Consider the following 18,551-nt stretch of genomic DNA (forward strand, 5'->3'; position numbering starts at 1 on the left):
GCTTCCATTTGACACTTCAGTCTTTACTCTGAAATACAGGAAGAGAAATCATGGCTGAAACAATTTCTCATGAAACCAGGGGTGTGGTCCAACAGTCAGTTTGGTGAGGAAGGTTCCTAACTGAGAGAAGTGACCCAGAAGTATCTGTGTAGCAGCCACAATGAATCCAGATCATGAGCTTTATTAACTGATCAAAGTCTCTTCTTTCATCTTCTGTATCATTCAGTTTGCATTGGTAATGCCCATTATTGTAATGCTTTTTTAAGACGAGCAAAACTTTATTTCACTTTGGGTTAGCTGGGATAACTGATGGATGGAGGGAATTTTACTTCAGCCACAGAAATCCTAAACAGGAAGGAGGAGCAGAGTTACAGTGGATCACTATCCAGCAGGGAAACAAGGTTTATTTCAATTTCTTGGCCATGAGTGAGATTTACTGAGTGGGCAAATTAGGGAGACGACACCATCAGATCCCGAGCCCTCCATGTGTTAATCAAGAGACGGCTGCTGTGCTACATCCATAAATAATGAATAAATTAGGAGCTAAAGCTGAAAGGACAGTTTATTTGTACCATCTTCACGTGAACACATTCAAGAACATCACAGATGAAGAAACATTAAAAACTTCCACACTACATAAAGCAAGAAAAATAGTTTTTCTTTCAGGTGGTTTCAGAAAAACAGAAACATCAAACATCTCCAAGACTCTCTTTGAAAGAACTAAAAACCTTTGTTCTCATGGTCCAATCATGAGTGAACTCCCCGATGAAGCCTTGTGTGCTAAAACATGTCAGAGTTTTAAAGGTTAAACATGAGTTTCCAAAAACGTTTTGCTGGAGAACAATGAACTATTTGACTGAGTTTCAATCATTTACAGACGAGCAAAACCAGGACAGAGAAAAAAAGGACAAAACTGACTCAGTAAAAAACAGAAAAGAAGATCCCATGTAGATCTGTATTATGTAGAAGTTCAGCCCAGCAACCAGTTCAGTTCAACACAAGTTTAAATGATTCTATCTGAACTCTGTGGAGCCTGATCTCAAGCTTTTTGAGTCTGACACAGAAACCAGAGGATCTTTCTGTGTCTTCAGATTCACTGTGATCCAGTGATGGGAGTGATTTCAGCCCTGAGTGATCGCGCTGATGTTTGCACAGAGCAGACAATGAGGTGAATGTTTGGGCACATTGGTAACAGTGAAACAGTTTATTAGTAACGTGGGATCGTTTGTGTGCAGAGTATGAACTGAGATTCCTGAAGCTCTTGTCACACTGGTCACAGCTGTAGTTTCCTTCCATGTGTGTACGTTCATGAATGTTACGATTACCTGACTGTGAGAAGCTTCTCTCACAGTGTCTGCACTTGTGTGGTTTCTCTCCTGTGTGGACTCGTTTGTGTAATTTAAGGTCCCTTGCAGTGGTGAAGGATGACCCACACTGATCACAGAGGTGCTTTTTAACCCCACTGTGAATCAGTTCATGTTGTTTTAACTCACTTGGTGTGGTGAAGCTTCTCCCACATTCTTTGCAGTATTTCAGTTTGTCTCCAGTGTGTCTACGTTGATGTACTTTTAGGGTAATTTGCTGACTGAAAGTTTTTCCACAGAGGTCACAATGAAAGTCTTTCCCACCACCACAGTGATGACAGGGTTGAGAACTGGATCCATCTGTGTCGCTCTGCTTCTAAACAAAGACACAAAGACAGTGTAAGTCAGTCCTTCAACATTTGTATCCTGAACGTCGCCTGAAATAAAGAGCATCTCTGCAGACGTCCAACTACATTTGACTGTTTCAGTTAACACACTCAGTTTACTGGGCTGCAATAACTACAATACTACCACCATAATACTACAGTAATACTAAAATCATAACTGAAAGGAAAATCTGAATAATCACTCAGAGCTGCTTTTCCATGCAGTAGAATTGCTAACATGCTAACACAGTTTAATGAGCAGAGTTGTTCCAAACAGTCAGGCTAAAATGACAAGATAACAATATAAATACATACCTCACAGTAGCTGCACTTGTAGAGTCTCTTTCTGGTGTGGATCTGTTGGTGTCGTCTCAGGTGACGTGGAGATTTAAAAGTCTTCTCACACAGGTCACATTGATAAGGCCTCTCCTCAGTGTGGGTAAACATGTGTTGTTGTAAGTCTGTGTGAGTTATAAACTCTTTGCCACACTGTTCACAGCAGTACACATCATGTCTGGTGTGAATGCGTAGGTGTGTATTTCGGTTCCCTCTCTGGCTGAAAGTTTTTCCACAGATGTCACAGCTGTATGGCTTAATTCCAGAGTGGGTAACTAGATGCCTCTGTAAGTTGCTACTGTGAGTAAAAGCTCTGCCACACTGATCACAGCTGTACGCTTTAACTCCACTGTGGATGAGTTGGTGTTTTCTTAGGGAAGGCTTGAAGGAAAAAGACTTTCCACACTCGTCACAGCTGAACGGTCTCTCTCCAGTGTGGATGACCTGATGCCGTTTTAGTTTAGCCCTCACAGTAAAACCCTTCCCACACTCGTCACAGGTGTGTTTTTTCTCTCCCTTTCTTCTGTGAGGTTTGTCGGCCTCCTGAGAGCGCTGACTTCTGGCTCCATGTTGGTCCTGCAGTGACAGAGATACAAACAGAGGCAGTGAGTGAAATGCAGTCGTGGAACAAACTCAACCTTCAAACTCCATTAACACTAGTTTTAAACCTGAAGGTGGAGCGTGGCACCAAACACCTTAAAGGTCTCTTATCCCCACCTGCTGGTAGTTCTAACACATTACATCCAACCTGCTGTTAAAGATAATTCATGACTGTTCAAACACTAAAATCATGCACACACACACACACACACACACACACACACACACACACACACACACACACACACACACACACACACACACACTTTTATAATTTAGATTATTTTGTTGTTTCCTATTACATATTTCTATAATTTGTATAGATTTATACAGAATTATTCAGTGATAATAAATCCTATGTTTGTTTATTCTAAAGGAACCCCGTTAGCTTCCACAACAGATGTTGCTCGTCTTCCGTCAAATACTCACATAAAATATTACACAATAAAGTGGATTCAAGATATCCACATAATTTCACTCTTACATCCACAGTGAGGTTTCACAATTGTTCAAATATAAGCAATCAATAATAATAATAATAATAATATCAATAACATTGAGGCACATTACACAAATTTCAAAAACAAATCATGTCTTACAATATTTACAACAACTAAAAGCTCTGTAAATCGGCTTTTAAGTGTTCATTGAAGTTTTGAATAATTCTCTAATTTTTTAAGGCAACTTATTCCACTTAAAAGTTGCTCTAAATGTAACAGTTTTACAAAACGTTACTTTTAACTCGAGCATTTACTAAATTGCAGTTTGTTGAAAACTGTGTAATATGATGATGTATTTCATCTGGATACTGCAGCTGAGCAGAATAAATGTGGTGTGTTTAACAGAATTGCTTTCTTTAGAACTACAAGTAAGCCATAGAATATTTTAGCCTGTACAGGAAGCCAAGAAAGGTTATTATGCATTTTATCAATATTAGTATAGTATGAACATCTTCACACTAATCTGGACGCCTTATTCTGGACTAACTGAAGTCTGTTAAGAGCTGTCTTATTAGCTGCTGACCAAATGATTGAACAATACTCCAGATGAGACATTACTAGTGCATTAATGACATCTTTCATAATGAAGAAGTGATACACAAAGAGCATTTCATAGCCATAGCTATGCCTTGTCGGCAGAGTTATGTGACATTAGTGATGTTTGTACTTTCAGCGTTAACTTGGTTTTAAAGCCTTTAAAATATACGCCGTTCAATAGTCGACCTTAATCCTACAGAGAATGTGATGATTTTGTGGATAATTAAAGTCAGTCATATATCCACAAACACAACAAGCTGAAAGTCAGTGATGCTGCTCGGTTTGCAGTCCTGAACATCACGGCACAAGCAGGATCCACTGCACTGTTAATGTTAGCTGTGTTATATTGCTGCCTCTGTTCGGTGGTGTCGAGCCAAACGCACTTTAACGTGTGTTTGAACGAGCTGACGGTTCACTCGTTAAGCTGAAAGAAAGATGCTTTAATCACAGCAGTCACACATGTGTCCACTGCACCATCTGGAACTCTTCTTGTTTACACTCGTAATAACACAAACACTAAATCCTGCTTCTCTGGTGCTGTTGTGTAGCAGTGTGTACACCTGAGACTGTCACCTGTCTGTCTGTCCTGCACTCTCTCTCTGTTTCTTTCTCTCTGATTGTGGAATAAAAGTATGAACATGTGTTTATAAGTTACACTTGTGTTTGAATCCTGCAGCTTATCACACATTTGATTTCCATGTGTGACGACTGCAAGTGTCCAGAGTGAGGACAGACTGAGGGAGCCACTGCTGCACATCATCTGTGAGGCTTTGCAGCCCTGATGATCCACCAGGACAAACTCAGCAGTGTGTGAGGAAGAGGAGGAGGAAGAGCCAGCAGCAGCTGACAGATGGAGAGAATAGACAGACTGTTCCCTGTTTGTGAAGGACTGCTAGGAAAGTTTAACATAACTGTCTGTGCTGAATCAGTCTTATTAGGTAATGTTCAAATAATGTGATCATCCCAGTGTTTTCAGTGTAGGAGAAAGTACTCAGGGCCTTCAAGTTACACACTATGAAAGGCAGCAACAAGTTTAATGTTCAGAAACCTAAAGTATGTATCAGCAGCAGGATGGAGCTAAAAATAAATGTTGGTTTCAGTTCTATGAAGCTTTGAGTATTTTGGATCAGCAGCTGCTGTGTTTGTTGCATCATATTGCTGTAACTGTTTATATGCTTTATATATTCTGAGCTAAGTTGATCTATAGTGTTACATCATATTCTATAAGGATGTTATGTGTTTGTAGACTTTCTGCCCAGTTTGACCCATTTAGCAGAAGTCAGCCTGTTTAAGGCTCTGATATCTATTCTGTGTGACTTAAAGCAGTTATGACATGGTCTGATTTTCTCACCCAATAAAGGAATATTTCATATATCAGTCTACTCTTCATTCTATCAGACACAGTTATCACAGCTCCTACATTTGCTTTTACACATATATGTAAGCATTGAGCCACATTTAGTACCAACATATTAAATGAACAACATTTGTCTCTTATATATGATACATCTGTATACACACTGTCACAGATACTTGTCTGTGAGTGAAGTGATTAATATAATAACTATAATATTGGTCATATTATATTTACATTACCACAGTGAGATGACTTTAGTCTCATGAACAACATCAGCTAATTGTTATTTACAGCTAATCTTAAACGACTGTTCAGCACAGAAATGAAGCCCAACAATCATGTTTCACAGTCCTGTGGTCTCAGCCTCAGATACTCATCAAATCACACAGAGCTCATGTAGAAACAAATGAACTAAATATGTTCTCCTTCATTTCTGTCAAACAAAGCTGTATGAAACGTTTCCAGCTGTTAGTATCATGGTTGCTAGGCAACCTGGGCAGCGCGACAGAGGCTAGACGTCCCATTTCACGAGCCTACGAGCCTCGCACTTCGGCCTTAGCGGTCTTTGAGTACGCGGCCCTTGAGGACTTTAAAGCTGCAGAACCTGAATCGGGATACAGCCATGATGATCTCCAGCCTCGTGCTCGCCAACATTCTCACCTGAGTTAAGAAGACGATCACTGAAATGGTCTCAGCAGGTCCTTTGATGACAGCAATGAAATGCAGTGGTAAGGCTTTTTGGGGATTAAGTTCGTTTTCATGGCAAAGAAGGACGATGCAGTTCATCTGATCACTCCTCATAACATTCTGGAGTGCAGGCAAAATGCTATTATAAAAACTTAAGCAGCAACTTCTCCAGGTTCCAATATTTATGCAATTCTCAAACCTTTTGGCCACGACTGTATAACCTCTTCTGAAGTTTAGTGGATATTATACATGGTTATGCTCAGGATGTATCGTTATGGCAAATGTTCAAATGTATATGGTGATAAATATCTTTGGTCATATGGTCCTGCTCTGTCTGTCACCTTCTGTGTTGAGCTCATTGTTTCCTCTGTAGTGGCTGAGCTGAGTCCAAGTAGCTGAAAATGTTCCTCTGCTGCTCCGTCAGACTCTCCTCCTCCTGCTGATCAGCTGGGACACAAAACAGATCTTTGTTAGGCTCCACACTGCACTGAAGAGTCAAAGTGTCTCATATGTTCATCTGACAAGTAAAAGAACACATTTTTGTTTCCCGAGGTGGGCAACTTGTTGGAAACAAACACAAAAGCTTTGAGCACTGATACCTGCCATTGCTGGCATTGAAAGATGCAACGCCAGCAATGTGGATTGTCAAGACTCAAACCAATCATCAAGCAAAGACAACAGGGATCATTTGTTTCTGTTTATTTAGCATTCACAGCATTTGTAGTTGCCTTCTGTGCAGGGGAAGTCCACGCACACTGTGTGGTACCGCCATCCGCAGAAGGTGCATTCAACCTCTGTAAGAGAAACGAGATTGTCTGAGACTGAAATGATATTCACTAAAGAAGTGGTGATTTGTAAAACTTCAAGTGTATGATAAGGTGAAAACAAATACACAACTGCATGTCATGTAGTTGAAGGTTTTTTTTCTTTTGGAAGACCGGAAAACACTGAAAGTTACAAATTAGTCCTTTATTTATCCAGGTAAAAAAAAATCTCATTGAGATTAAAAATCTCATTTCCAAGAGAGACCTGGCGTCATGGCAACACAAGTCACATACCACACAGGTATATAACATTTAAAACAAACACAATATCCCAACATGTGTAACAAATGTATTGTGCTTGAAACAAATTCAGAATAGGTGATAAAGCAGCTGCACATGTGTGTCACGAGTAAATCTGGCTGTATAACAAACAGAAACAAGTGATGCTGCTGTCTTTGCTCAACGGTTGGTTTGAGTCTTGACAATCCACATTGCTGCCATCTTTCAATATGTTTGAATGCACCAGTGTAAGTGCAGCCACTCAGACTCAATGTGTTCATAGAAACAGGTGCAGATGTGTCACGAGTTCATCCAGCAGTAGCTATGGCACTTGGCCACAGGGGGCAGCAGTGGACTGACCTGCATTCGAGACTGCTCCAGCTGCTCTGTGACAGTCAGTAGATCTGCTACAAATTGCAGATCATATGCAAGTTTTGGAAATGACATTATAAATATTCCTAACTTAGCCACGGCAGCATTGTTGATGTATTACCTATATACTACAAATTATTCCACCTGCTGAAAAGTGGATCCAATGTGGGCGGACTCACACTTAGCAAATAAACTTGTGATGTGAGAATGTAATCAAACTGTTGATCAGAGGCAAAGTAATTTAAAGTTTATGATGCTATCGTCTAATGTTAGCTGACATGATGTTAGCTTGTAAACTTATGTTGTTGTCTGGGTCTCATGTCTGATCTGATGATAATAACTGTGACAACACAGAGATTAAATAAAGGACGTTGGTGGGACTTCTTATGTTAGAACTATAACTTCAGTTAAGGAGTGAGACGTAAGGTGACAAGGAGAATGAAGAGAATGAGAAAGAAGTAACTGGGAAGAGAAAATGAAAACAAAAATTTGAAATGATCAAATTTGTGTTAACAGATGATGGTGATTTTAAAAATTCAAGTAATTTAAAAGTTTTATCCTATTTGTTGTTGTTTTTTTTCATATTCTTCTATTTGCAAGAGGTTATTAATAAAACAGGTTCTCTTTCTGGTTTCTCTTTTTGGACGCATTCTCTACAGCTTATCACATCCAAAATGGCGGATGTCAAGTACAAAACCTCGACAGAAACAATCAGCAAGAATTTTAGCATCAGTCCAAAATAAAACTGTCCAACTACAGAGTTTTAAAATCCAACTAAACTATGAACAGAGATCTTTTACAAATAGGCTATTGATGAGATGACAGTGGTAACAAAAACGTACACATCCGCGCACACAGACAAAATGGCGGGAGAGCGTTTAACGGTCGACCTCATGAGTCCGTTACCGTGAACTATGGAGCGGCAGATTTGTGCTGGAACTGAGCTGCACACAGCTGATGTTAGCCAGGAAACATTACACACTGCTAACGTTACCTTCACACGGAGCTCCACACGGAGACGATCAGCGTCAGGCACAAACACCAAGTTCAGAAAAGAGGAACTTTGAGCAGGAAGGAAAGAGTCAGAGCGGCGTTTGAGGACACGTTTACAACCACGAACATCAGAATCTTTCTGTGCTGCATTCAAGTGCAAGTTGGAAACTCACTAATCTCTGTCATGTTGTCCAAAGATGATTTATTTCTGCTGGTTTTCTTGTTTGAAACACAAACATGTGTCAGCACTTTGTTGTTCTTCACCCTGCAGCATTTGAATATTTCAGGAGTAAACTGATCATAAATTCATGAAGTCATGAATGAAAGTGCAGACTGAGAGTGGATCACATGATGTTTGAGGTGTGTCATGTGACATGTTCAGTATTGTCACACATGTCTAGATTGTCCCTGATATCATAACTGCTCAAACACTGATGATTATATTTGAAGAATTATTCCTGATGGCAGCAAAGTTTGAATGGAGCTCTCTGTCTGTGCTGATTTGTCGCCCTCTGGAGGTCAAAGCACAAACTGCATGATGTCACTGTAACCACCACGGTGACAGGAAGTGTTTTTAAATGATGAAATATGTCAGTGATGCTGATAGTGTGTTCATCACAGACGTTCAGGCTTCGTGTTGACATGAATCAAAGTTAATGTCATTATGGACCAAGGACAGTACTCTGGGTCTCCTGCAGAACAACTCGAGCTGTGATACCTGAATGAAGAGCCTCTGCTGCTTTAAAGAAGGAGGCTCGAGGCAGAGGTGAGGTGCAGACCAACCAGCTTTTATTCAGCAACTTTAACAGAAGGATCAGAAAAATAAAACTATACAGCACAGTGATGCTGACTGAAGCCACAGCATTAAACTAAACAAGCATCGGATCATCTTTAACAACATCTAATAAATAATGACAACTATTTAATCCTGTATTTCCTACAATAAAGCCTGTTCAGATATTTGTTGCTGATGGAAATGTAAAAGGCTCCCAGGAACCAAAGGACAAAAACAGAGGCAACAGTCACAACTGCAAAGGATCCCCTAACACATAAACTGGTTCGAAGATATTTTCTAGCTCTGCAGAGGAGCTTGATTGCACGGACAGTAAAAAGTGGATTCAATAACAGCAGCGAGCGCTGAGTGATATAACGGTGCTGCGAGCAGCAGTGCAAAGGCTCACACAGAGACAGCAGCTACACTGTGTGTGGATGTGATCCACAGTCACAGCTGTGGGTTTCAGTCAGTGTGTCTCTAACTTCATGGTCACATTTCAAAGCTTATTGGAGCCAGAAGATGTTCAAGTAAAAGATTTATTGCTGTACTCGTCTACCAGGATAACAGGAGGTTCATAAAGCTGTGTAATACTTCAGCTTTCCATCTTGGACTAGTAGTTGTGTCCCTTTGTGTTTATTAGTGTGTTCACACGTCTACTTTAACTTCACTCTGTAATGAAAGGATTCAAATCACTGATAAATACATACATGCTGACTCTGAGTCTCAGTGAAGGAGGAAAGGATGGATGAAGGCAGCCTAGTGTGGGTCATGTGTGTCCAGCAGTCATCCAGGGCCTGGATCCATCTGTAACAGGAAGACAAAGTCCAGCCTGTAATCATCCTATCAGGCACAGCGTTTCCATCCAGCATCCTGACGACGCTAACAACCCGTCAAACGTCTCCTCTGGTCCACAGAAGTCACACTTCCTGTGTCATGTTTACCTTTTTAAGTGTGCTATTCAAGCCTGTGCGACCAACTCTGACTCTCCAGATTCCATCCTGGTCTCTGCTGCAGCTTCTTCTACACGACTGTTTTCTGTATAATAATATCTGCCTTTCCCGTCTCTGTCCCAGTGTGCCTGCCACTCGTCCTTCATCTTTACCTTCATTATACTCTTCACCTCACTTTCACTGTATTTTATAGTCAAACCTGCACGACTTCTTCTTGCTGCACCTTTTTAAACTTATCGTCCTGTTCATTGCATCAACACCGATATTCACAGGGAGCCATAAGAAATCCACTTCTATCCCTCTGTGTTTGATTCTATACAGTAAATGAAGTATATCAAAAACAATATGTTGCCTAGAGTCTGAAGACATATCACCTGTGCTCACTAGCACGCTGCTAGAGTCCCAGCAAACCACATACCTCCATATTAGTGCGTCCTCCACACAGTTCAAGCCAGTAACATCACTACCAGCTCCCAGTATAAACTGCCACATCATCTGTAATTCTTTTACTCATCACCAAACTTATTTGTGGGAGAACAAATGCAGCAGCCGTTCTTTTATCTGACAGTGTTGACGCATCAGTAAATATCCTCACATGACCTGAGGACTTTCCCACTATATGAACCTGCTTTTAGTCGCCCCTCCTCCCTCGCCACAAGCTTCCTTTACAACATAACTTATAAAAAACAACTTTATTGACAATCAGCAATAACAATTACAGACAGTCTAGAAGAAGAATCACATGATCAAGGAGCAGAAGTTTATGGTTTTAATAGCTTTTACATTTTGGGAAAGTTTTAAAAACATTGTTTGGTTTTCTTTCTAAAGCGTTGAAAGGACGGCTTTGCATCAGAAAAGTAAGATCAGCAAATGAATCCATTAAAGTTCTTTTGCCTTGTTTGCAAAAGAAGCCAAACAACATTTGTGTCACAAAGAGAGACTTCAGAACAGATCAAAGATCACAAACATCAGGCACTGATGGAAACAGCCAAACACAGAAACAGAGGCACCAGCAGGTGAAGGAGGCCTGTTGTAGAAATGACTCTGAGTGCTCAGGTAGAAACGCATGAAGAACCAGTGCGTCTAATATTTGGAAACCAGTCTGTGTTTGAGCGTCCTGGATGAAACACAGATCATGTTGCAGAGCGAGGACGTCGTCTTTCCTCCCGAGTGTGTAACTACAGGACGTGTGCAGCAGGTTTAATCGTCCTCCTGACAGTTACTGATGAACGAGTCCTTCAGGGAGGCTCCAGGATCACTGTGGCTTTTACCAGCTGCTGCTAAACTGAGAGGTGTTGCTGCTTCATGTGTGAAGATGTCTGCATGGCTTTAACAGTGCAGACGTTCCTCATGTGCACCCATTTCATATGTTTTATTGTGATGTTTAGTAACATCTGCTTTCCTCCTTCAGGCAGACGATAAAGTGAGCTCAGCCTTAAACATGTGGAGAGAACGTTTGACCGACAGTCCTGGGACGACTGCAGAACAATGGTTTGTTTTTAATGATAAAGTTTCATAATGGAAATAAATGCTGAGCCTGTTTCATGATGTTGGCCCTGCAGCATCAGGCAGGATTAATACTGTAACAAACGTGTGTCACAGTTATAATGACTTTAAATGAAGACTTGGGTTGGATGGAGATGTCAGCTGGATTTGTGCTGACTGTCACTTTAAATGTTTTCAGTTCAGCTTCTAAATCTACTTTTGTATAATGTTTGCTGAGTTTTGCACTTCATGACGCTTTTAAGAAGAGCCAATAAATCCTGACTTTACACCAAAATAAAGGTTTAATGTGTTTAGTGTGACAGTGGAGGAGAGCGCACATAATAAGAGTCATTAACAGAATGGTGACAATTATAATCTGTCTCATTTTAGGAGCAGCTCACAGGCACAACAGACTACAGAGCAATCAAAGCACCAGTTAAACGTCCATGTGACCGGCTTACAGCCAATGAACAATCAGTCCCCACTGTCCCCACCAACATCACTGTACTGGAAAGACTGTGCTGCCATGGTCAGAGATGAACTGGTACTAAAATGTAAGGCAGCTGATGTGTGTGGCCTTAGCAGCACAAATGCATCACGGCTGCAACGCTGCAGTGTGTTTAAACATTTGAACATTTCTGTGGCTTCAAACCAGCAGCTGCTCTGGACTCAGTCGTGTTTGTGTGTCTGTCAAAGTGATTGTTGTCTTTAAAAAGCCTTTTGTGTTTGAGTTTTGTGAGCAGTGCCGAGCTTCTCTGTAGTCTAAGCTGAGTCGATATATTTGATTCCATGTTTGGTGTGATTTTCAAAGTCAGCAGCAGCAAACCCATACGGTAAAAAAATACATTTTTCCTGGCCAAAATATATTTCAAATATATGGTAAATATATTTTGTATTTGTGATGCTCCAAAAATATATATTTTTGAAATTGAAAATATATTTCTTTCAAACCAAAATACATTTCAAAACATATTTTAGGGTGAAGAAAATACATTTCCAACCTTACAGTAGAATGTATATCAAAGTATCCTTTATTTAAAATATATTTAGTGCAATAATGATGATAATGATAACAATACTAAAAGTAACATGTTTTATGCACATCTGCAAAAAACAGTTGGATTCAAACAAAACAGAGTCAAAGGTCTATCACGAATTAGGTTGTTTATTCATTTGCTTACAGTATTTCACATTACACAATATCTCACTATAATGTAGCGTTCATTGACTTTGAAATTATCTGTCAGTGATACAGTAAACAAGATACAACAACTGCTATGTACACTTTAGTTTTTGACAATATATACAATTTAGTACTTAAAGGAACACACTCCACTGTTTTGGAAATAGGCTCATTCTCCATCTCCCTCAGAGTTAAAAATGCAGCGTCTTCTTTCTAGATCCGTACGTTAATAGGGCTCTGGAGCGTGATCTTACGGGATGGGGCGTAGCCAGGATTTTTGGTCAAGGCGCCATATTAGCAGGCCAAACAAATGCTTGCTGTGTGGTCGGTTGTAATGTTAGATTGCACTACCGACAAAGGAATAAGCTTGAAAACAGGCTCTCTTTTCATTGTTTCCTCACCTGGAAGCATCATGAGGGAGCTTATGTGTTGGATGTTACCAAAAGAAGGCGTCTAGCCTGGATAGCAGCTGCGAGACGAGCTGATATTCAGTTCTCTACCAGCCACAGATATCTGTTGGTGTGCTCCAGTATTTTCATTCAGGTAAGTTCTAAATAAGTTCATATTATTATTTATAGCCTGTTAATTTTATTTTCAATAGCACAAACTTAGAACAAACATGCAGAACTACCTTCTATTTATAGAGTTGCTAATTATTTGGCATTATTGCAACAAACCAGCCTATGAAATGAATGAAACAAATCCTGACTGGGTTCCAACACTACACATGGGGCACTACGAAATCCCTGCTTCAAACTACATGCTACATACCACCATGCCAATCAGATTACTTCTTCCATGTGAGGGTAAAAAGGTGACCTTCCTGGATAAGACGGCAAAGGTTTGCTGCGTTTTGGTGAACATGTGCCCCTGTGTGGTAGTAAAACCAGGGAAAAATGCTCTTGTTAAATACTTTTAAGTCTTGTGCTGTTTATGTAGTGATAAGTTTTCAAAAGAGACAGTAAATTACAGAATGCTAGTAGTGGGTGATATTATACAAATGCTGTCATGATTTTATGTGAACATTTTGTCATTTGTAAACTATACATAACATTTTTTCTACATTGTAACTGATGTGATGTTCGACAAAGTGCTTTTAATTAAAAATAGGCAAACATTTCTTTGTTTCTTTATTCAACTTTTGAACAGTGGTATTTAGTAAGTACATATTCAGTAAATGCAAAGTATTTACATGGCCCCCTAAATTAAAACACTATGGGTTATTCAGAACAGAACTATGCTTGGAAAAATATTGTCCCATCAGTTGATCCAACTCCTCCACAGTAGCAGGTGGAACTTTTCTTTTTTGAGGATGGCTTCTTTTACCTGTCACAACGAATGGTCTGTTTATGTTTTGATCAAGAACCTTTTTTTTGGGCAGCTGAAGAGGAGAAGTCTATCTTATGGCCAACCTCTGGCTGTATCTTGGTCATATTACCCAGCAAAACCCAGTATGCAGGTTCATCTGTAACAGTCCTTGTGCCACAGATCCTCACTGTTGCTTCTACATTAAACAGAAGAGCAGTGACATGGCTGCAAGTCTCCACGACTCTAGCCATACAGCTGCAGTGGGCGGCTTCAACCTTCCCTGTGATGCTCACAATGACCTGTGGCTGCAATGCTGCAATTCAGTCTTTAAGAGTGCAGGACCTAAAACACACACAGACAAAGTTCATTTAAAGACAAGAACTATGAGCCAAGGCCGACACAAATGTGTTTTATTTACTTTCAAATCCATTTATCATAAATGTAACAAATAAAGTGTTTTTATGTATCCATCTATAGAACGCTGCATGTTATATTCTAAATCTGCATGTTTCTTTTTAGAAACCTATCAGCAAAAAATGAACCTAAAGTATGTAATGAATGTATTTTTAGTGACACAGGACACAAACAAGGAAGCAAATCAAATCAAATCACTTTTTATTGTCACATCACATGTGCAGGTACATTGGTACAGCACATGTGAGTGAAATTCTTGTGTGCAAGATGTGTAATTAGGATTATTTATAATAAATATGAATTAATTAGGGCAATTTCTTTAACCATAAAGAATAACTAAATCCTTCAGGACAATGTCACATCAATGCACTGAACTCACTATGTTATCCCTCTAACAGAGCCTCTACATGTTCTCACTGTAATTTCCCCCTCACGAATGAATTTTTGCTAGCACTAATTTGAATGTTGGGGGGAATCAAACGCATTTTACTCGCAGTACTCAAGCTGACTTACCTTTGCTTGAATGACGCCGTACTCACAACGTGGAGGCTTAAAAATAGCCAAATCTTGTACCCAGTCCTTGGTGAATTGGATGTGCGCCTCCAGAGATTTATAATTGCGAAATTGGTGCGCCGTGTATGCTCTGACTCCACAGACAAGGTATGAGAGTAGATCATGCTAAGTCAATAGCGGTTTGGTCTTCAGGGTTTCTACTCCACGGCTATATTTCATACGGGTCCACATTTCAACAATCAAGTACCGTCTCTTTGCATCTGGACAGAATCTGTCTCTATACCGTCATTTTCTTTTGAGCTACGTTTCAGAATGGTTCGTAGCAATCTTGTTTTGATTCGTGACCTGCCAAGATGGTGCTGCGCTCCCACAATGCATTGCGACATTACGTCAACTCCAAAGCCCTTTGCGTGCAGGAGTGTATGCGCATGCGCATTGCCACGGTGGTTTAAAAAATAAAGATATAATGAAAAGTAATTAATAAAAATTAAATATTTAAACATTCCCACAAATGTGCAATGAACGTGCAAAAACTCTCTTTAGTAGTTGTTGCTGTTTCTTTCTTTCTTTCTTCTTTTTTTTTTTTTTTGAAAAATAACGACATCTCTGAGGCGCGAAATCTGACAGCGAGAGGAACGGCCGGATACAGGAGACGGGAAGAAACAAGCCGATTATGTTCGCGTTAATTAAGTGGTTGGAAGATGTAAAATTCTCAATTCTGCCAACTGAACATATACGAGATTTTAATGAGGATGAATAATTAGCCGGCATGGAGGAAACGGACCTTTATTTCATGGAGTGGCGACAAGAAGCCAAGGCGGGTGGCCAGTCTAAGAAGCCTCCATCATCAAGCTAGCAGGTGCCTTTTCCCATATAATATTACTTTATTCTCGCTTATTTGGAACGGAAGCGTAGAGCTGCCACCCAGGCAAAAGAGAAATATAAGTATATCACGTTATAACGTGAAAAGTTTATCGTTCTAACAATATACTATCATGTTTGAACAACATGTTTGAACAACATTGTACGAAAAATGTACATAATTATCACGTCCGTACAATATTGTGCGAACGTGACAATTATGTATATTATAATAACGTGATATTATATTATACAAACATGAAAAGCATAATGTTAGAACAATAAACATTTCACGTCATAACGTGATACAGCTCTATTTTTCTTTTGCCTGGGTGGCAGCTCCACGCTTCCATAATTTGGTAATCAAAATATGTAACTTAATTAATTATATTGTGATGTACTTTTGCCTTTTCTTATTATTCTGCCTTCTCAATAACTATCAAAGCCTATTCACATTTAATTTGGCTTTCACAGAAATCCTACCTCTCCTTCTGGCTACAGAGTACTTACCAAGGTTAGAAACAAAGAACAGTTATGCTTTATTAATGTTCGCTAATTACAATGTTCCACATTTCCTTGCTTTTTAAGTCATTTTTAGGCTTTTTAGAGTTTTTGTTTTTTATTTTTTTAGCAGTAATGTTTCTGCCTATTTATTTCAGCCCATGAAATCGAATGCAGATCTTCCTAATGTGAGATTTACATAAATGTAAGTAATTTTGTTTGTCATTGTCATTAATGTTGTTGCTGTTGTTGTTTTTGTGCAGTTTGCAATCATATAAACCTAGCAAGCATCAGTCAGCACAGTGACTAACCTAAACAGATTCTTGCTTTATTCACATATATTATATGTAATTATATATACCTGCACATTGTACCTAGGGTTGCAGCCACTTGGCCCCACCCCATTGTTGTGACAGCCCTGATTGTACTTATACACTGCATCTGAACAGGGAACAGTCTGCCACATTAATGTATTTTTAAGTGACTTGTTTGTAATACATGAATTTGTTTCTTACAGATGTCAAAGTCTCAACCTCATGCTGCCCTCCCCCATCCTCCTAAAGTAAGTATTTGTTGTTGTGGTTTTTTATGCGGTGTCTGTGTCACATGCTAATCATAATTATTGAAATAACTGTTTTCTAACAGGTTTTCCAAAACACTAGTTATGTTTGTTGTCATTCAGACCAATACTACTGCTTAGACATTGTTTAGTGGTCATGCATGTTTGACAAGCTCGTTATGATACCAAAACAGTAGGCCTATCACAATAATCGATATATCGACTTAACACACAATACATGTACATGACCTCAATAATTGTTGATGATGTAATTTATGTGCCATTATATTTACAAAAATAAAATATAATGATAACAAAACAATAACATTAAATAACATTGTTTTCTATTTGTTAGAAAACTTACTATTTATTCAAGTTTTTAAGGTATCTAATATTTTGATTCCTAATTTCAATGATCTAAATACTTTAAGAATTAGATGTTGGTTTGTCAATCGAAAGTGTGTAGATCTTGCATTATTATGGTGTTATATTATGATTATACATACATAAAATGGTCTTAAAATGACAATGACATAACTTGTCGCAATTGTTTATGGGGCAATATACCGACCAACAAAAAGTCGTTATCGTAACAGGCCTTCAAAACAGACGGTTTTATGATTGATAAATTCAAAAAATAAATACATTTAATTTCTCTGAGATTCTCTAATATTCAGTTACAGTTCACAACACAGCTACCCGTACATGCAGTATTATACTGTAAATATAAATCTCTGCATTTAGCATCCCACTAGAAGCGTCACAGTTACTGCCTCTTTTTTTTTTTTTTACAAATACCTGTACTATCACTAACACATTTACTGTTTTACTTTTAGCCTGTGGATACAAATGCAGATTTCCTTAATGTAAGTTGTGCATTTTAATTACATCATGTTATTTTTATTATTATTTATTTATTTATTTTATTTTACATTCAAATATTTCAAGCTTCTTGGTTAAAGAAGCTTGATTGCTAGTAGGTAAAGAATAGTTCACCTATAATTCATATTCCCAATTAATTTCTCACCTCTGATTGAATGCCTTTGTTTGTTTTCCTATAACAAAACATTTTTGCTGGATATATATGGTGAATTTATATGCATAGATACAGTCGTAGTGCTTGACACATGCAAACAGCAGTAGATGTACTAAAAAGGAAATAATTACAATCATGATGTTGATTGCTGATGTCAGTATATATATTTTAGAGGAATGTTTTGTTTTTCACCCAAAATAACTATATTGCTTCAGAAGAGATTTATTACCCTACCGGACTCTTATATATTGTTCTGTTTTTTGTTTGTTTTTGTTATTTTCAGGTTCAATGGTGCGTGTTCTTCTAATGGCCGCCTTCCCACTGGAGGTTTTGATCCACAGCAATTTAAAAGGTAATCAGCTTTGAAAGTCAGTTCAAATGGTTAGCTAATAGTACTTTAAAAAGCCTACAACTCTGTCACCAGTTTCTTTACCAAAAATTACCCATAAAAGTATCGCTCAATAGCATATATTGTAGTTCAAATGTTTAGTTGTACAAATATCAAATTTTTGGAAATCTAAAACTAGTCAAACACTCAAATGTTCATGCTTTTTATAGGAGGACAGAGCAAAACGGACATCGGCGCAGAGTGAAGAACTGCCCTTGATAAGGACACTATGACAGCCATATATAGTAAGTGAAGACTTTCTGTGTATCCAAAATTGCATACAGCACAAGTAACTTACTTTGCAACCATTAAAATAGGTTGTAAAGTAAGTTACCAATACAAATAGGTGATGATGCATTGTAGTGGTTGGTCTCAGACAAAGAAGGTCAACAGATTTATGAATGCTGGAAGGTAAGGAGAGACGACCAAAAGGGGTGTTAGCATTACTGTAATGTGAACTGGA

General features: G+C 38.8%; 1 long non-coding RNA gene across 1 annotated transcript; it reads left to right on the forward strand.

Moving 5' to 3' along the window:
• Window positions 1-15,353: 15,353 nt before the first annotated feature.
• Window positions 15,354-18,348, forward strand: LOC146679820 (uncharacterized). The gene is made up of 7 exons (XR_014918609.1): window positions 15,354-15,602; window positions 16,079-16,118; window positions 16,264-16,310; window positions 16,623-16,667; window positions 17,501-17,530; window positions 17,984-18,052; window positions 18,259-18,348. It is a non-coding gene; the product is annotated as an uncharacterized LOC146679820 (long non-coding RNA).
• Window positions 18,349-18,551: the final 203 nt, after the last annotated feature.

Source organism: Copadichromis virginalis, unplaced genomic scaffold (assembly GCF_057382275.1).
Source record: "Copadichromis virginalis isolate Kocher_CV1m ecotype Utaka unplaced genomic scaffold, C_Virginalis_male_GT1.1 unmapped_scaffold_1, whole genome shotgun sequence".
Taxonomy (NCBI): domain Eukaryota; kingdom Metazoa; phylum Chordata; class Actinopteri; order Cichliformes; family Cichlidae; genus Copadichromis; species Copadichromis virginalis.